At 36.2% G+C, this 4,214-nt stretch overlaps 1 non-coding gene across 1 annotated transcript; it reads left to right on the top strand.

The window, feature by feature from the left end:
* Nucleotides 1-245: 245 nt before the first annotated feature.
* On the top strand, nt 246-352 carry LOC112699743 (small nucleolar RNA R71). The gene has a single exon (XR_003152683.1). It is a non-coding gene; the product is annotated as a small nucleolar RNA R71 (small nucleolar RNA).
* The last annotated feature ends 3,862 nt before the right edge of the window (nt 353-4,214 follow it).

Below are 4,214 nucleotides of genomic sequence, written 5' to 3' on the forward strand. Positions count from 1 at the left end.
GCTGCTTGGTGATCATCTTATTTTGAGCTAGCAATGCATCCATGTGGTTCAGCTCCATTACTCCTCGAGTGTTACTTCTTTCAGAGGCATAGAAGTAGTCATTCTCAGCTACTGTTTCAATGACATCTATGGCTTCTTCAATGGTTTTCTTCTTGTTTAGAGAGCCCCCTGATGAATGATCTACAGCCTTCTTTGACTCGTAGGAAAGACCTTCATAGAAAATGTGAAGTTGAACACATTCATTGAACATATTTGGTGGGCATCTTCTTGTTAAGTCCTTGAACCTCTCCCATGCCTCATAGAGAGTCTCACCATCTTGTTGCCTGAAAGTCTGCACCTCAGCTCTCAACCTGTTAATTCTTTGAGGAGGGTAGAATCTTGCCAAAAATTTGTTCACCACATCTTTCCAATTTGTTAAACTCTCATTTGGAAAGGATTTGAGCCACTTGGATGCCTTGTCCCTGAGTGAAAAAGGGAACAACAGCAGCCTATAGACATCCGGGTGGACTCCATTAGACTTCATAGTGTCACAAATTCTCAGGAAGGTAGTTAGATGTTGATTGGGGTCTTCTTGAGCACTTCCTCCAAATGAGCAGTGTAACACCCTAACTTTTAGCACATCATGATCGTACCAAAAGTAAGGCGTTACGGACCTGATTTCCTTTATTATAAATTTACTATTGAGCCTTTAGGTCGATATCGCATTTCAGTTTATAAGAAAATACCAGAAAATTATTTGTAGTAATTCAAACACACAATTATTAATAATAATAAATGCTATACAAATGAATTCAATATAAAACTCAAATACAATACCTATCCCTCTGGATAAAATAAAACTTAAAGCAACAAGGGCAAGGGAACTCTATAAAAATAACAGGAATCACAAGTAAATCTACTAGTCGTCTGCATCTTCTAACTGAATCTTCGAACCTGTGTCACTGAAAGGGTGGAAGATTTTGGGGTGAGAACAAACCACATGTTCTCAGTAGGGAATGGGAATGCCGCAAAAGTAATGAATTTAATGCAAATAATTAACTTACTTAGTAAAACTATTTTGTTAACCCTTTCGGGTTTCCTCTTTCTCAACAAATCACGATCTTAACTCAAAATCAGCATTGCCAAGCATCTTTAAAACCATCATTCAAACATTCATATATTTGCAATAATTCAGTAAACTTCTTAGGCATTCAAAGTTTAAAATACTTAATTTAATAAAATATTCCATACTTCTGTATGAAATCAAAATACTCGAAATTCCGGAAAAACTTTCTGACCGAGCTGCTGAAGGGAAAAACGTCCGGAATCCTCCGCGCCTCGTAGAATTCCATTTGGCCAAGCTCAAGGGGTAGAAGAGCTACTTCACCGTCGATTTTCACCGGACAAAAGTAACGCCAACGTATAGATGAGGAGGATACGAACATTTTTACCGGATTAAATTTTTTACTGGAGTTACGAATCTCAAGAAATCGAAACCAAAAATTTTACGGTGCCATAATTTCTCTCATTCTCTCTCACGGTTTTCTTTCTCTCTCGGTGCTTTCTTTCTTTTTCTTTCCCGTGACAAGTATGAATGAATGAAAAAGATGAATGTTATGATTAATGGGAGTTTGCGGTATAAATTTTATTAGGTGGCATGGTCAATTAATGAAAGCAAGTATATGTCATGTTTATACACATACATATATATGCACTAAGCCACGTTTCCTAATCTTCTTTTCTTTTTGTGTATGATTCGCTGGTGATGATAAATGATTTATAAATGGCCAATTATTACAATATATATATATATATATATAGCTAAGGAACTTTACTTAATGTAACTAAACAAATTTATATAATTGTAATAACAATATTAATGATAATAGCGTAGTAGTAATAATAATAACAATAATAATAACAATAGTAATAATAGTAATAATAATATTTATAAAAATCAATTTAGACTGTAATTATCAATATAATTTTTAATTGATAATTTAAAATAATAGAATAAGTCATAATTAAATTAAATTTTATTTTTAAATTCAAAGCGTAAAATTTAATTTTGTGTTATAAGCAGTTGTTCTGAACAAGGGTGATGAGTTGGGGTTTTAGTTTAAAGTTGTTGGCATATATGGTGGGCTTCTGAATGCTACTTTCACAGTTTCTTGGATTTGGATTGATGTAGGAGCCTAGAACTCTCCTTTCTTGCCCAGCATGATTTGCAGGGCCTTCTCTAGCATGGTTGTGAGCTTCTTATTCATGATTGTTTTCCAAGATCTCTTCCATATTGGGTTCAAAGTACTCTTCCTCTTTCTCAGCACCAATAACTCCTTTCCTTCTTGCTTCCCTCCTTAATCTTCAGAGGGCTCTCTCAAGTTTTGAATCAAAGGAAGTTGATGTTCCCCCTCTTCTCCCTGTCATACAAATAACAAAGCAAGCAGCAAGAGATAAAATGAAGAGGTTATTCTTGTTAGAGTGTTGGTTAGTGTGAGTGATAAAAAATATCAAACAGTTAGTGGGTTAGTGAGTAGAGTTGTAGATAATAACAGGGAAGAAAGTAAAATAGAGAGGGTATAGAGGATGAGGAAGAAGTTAAACAAACTGAAAATAAATGACTGAATAAAGTAAACAAACAAAAGAAAAAATTTTCAATCTAGTGAGCTTCCAACTTAATCATTGTTGATACAAAATCAATCCCCGACAACGGCGCCATAAACTTGATGCACGAAAACTTGTCTCTCAACAAATTTTCCTTCGGCAAGTATACCGAATTTATCGTCAAGTAAAAACTCTCAATAGAGTGAGGTCGAATCCCACAGGGATTGATTGGTCAAGCAACTTTAGTTGGAAGAGTATACTAGTTGAGCTAAACAGAGTGTAGATTGAGAATTGCAGAAAATTAAATGACGGAAAAGTAAATAGCAGAAATTAAAGTGCAGAATCTTAAATGGGGATTTGGGATAATGAGCATGAAAATAAATGACAGAAAATAAAGAGAATGGGTAAGATCAGAAATGGGGAATTCATTGGGCTCAGGAGATGTTGTATTCTCCGGATCAAGTTCATTTTCATCTCTTCCTCAATCAATGTATCTATTGATCTCCTTGGCAATCTTAGGTGATTGGATTCCAATTCCTTGATAATCCAATCTCTCTATGCTTGAACAATTGCCCAATTCCTTGATTTAATTGCTCATGGGAAGAGATGAAGTTTGGTCACTGATTATACCACATGTATTTCCAAATCAAAGTGTTGGGAGGATTATATGTCACTATATCCGCCCAGACCCCAATTTGGTCCAACATGAGAAAGCATTTCTAGCATGATCTCCTCATCCCTTTTCCAAGGCTCAGAGGAGATCCAATTATGGAGAGTTTCTTTTCCAAGACAACTAACCAATTGAATTCAGATCGAAAGCTTTCTAGTAAATCAAAAGAGAAGAAAGAAGAAGAGAATGAAAACTATAATTGATCCATCAAATTACAACAGAGCTCCCTAACCCAATGAAAGAGGTTTAGTTGTTCATAGCTCTAGAAATGGAAAATAGCAGAAAAGAATACATCCAAGCTAAAATTGCAGAAAAGTAAATATACAGAGAGTAGTTCTCCAAAGTGCCAAGCTTCTATATAGTCAAAACTACTCCTATATATACTACTCCTCTTGATCTTCTAATGAGTTCTTCAAGTCTTGGATGTGGGCTTTAAATCTTGAGTTGAAGCAGTTCCAATCTTTTGTGGGCCCAGCTTGCAGAGAAGTATGAATTAGGCATGGGCGTTAGTGAAGTTAACGTTAAGTGACATTGTGGGTTCGAGAACGTTAGTGGCAATCATAATTTTCACTAACGTTCCAACCCCATATAGCCTACGTTAACTCCAACGTTAGTGGCACTAACGTGACCACTAACGTTGCCTTGTAAATCTTCGCTAGCATTATTGGGACTCACCTTTCTCAATAACGTTGGGTTATAACCCTTCGCAAGCATTATTGGGACTCACCTTTCCCATTAACGTTGCCTTATGCCCTTTGTCCCTACATTAGAGTTCACGTTAGTGTAACTAACATGGCTCTTAACGTGGCTATGCCTCACCTTCAAGAGCGTTAGTGACACTTACCTTTGTCACTAACGCTCAAAGTGCCCCTACTCTCCACGTTAGAGCTCACGTTAACTAAGTAAACATGGCCACTAACGTGGTAGTAATGCCATCTTCCAACGTTAGTGACAAAGGTGA

The sequence above is a fragment of the Arachis hypogaea genome, chromosome 6 (genome assembly GCF_003086295.3).
Source record: "Arachis hypogaea cultivar Tifrunner chromosome 6, arahy.Tifrunner.gnm2.J5K5, whole genome shotgun sequence".
NCBI classification, from domain to species: Eukaryota; Viridiplantae; Streptophyta; class Magnoliopsida; order Fabales; family Fabaceae; genus Arachis; species Arachis hypogaea.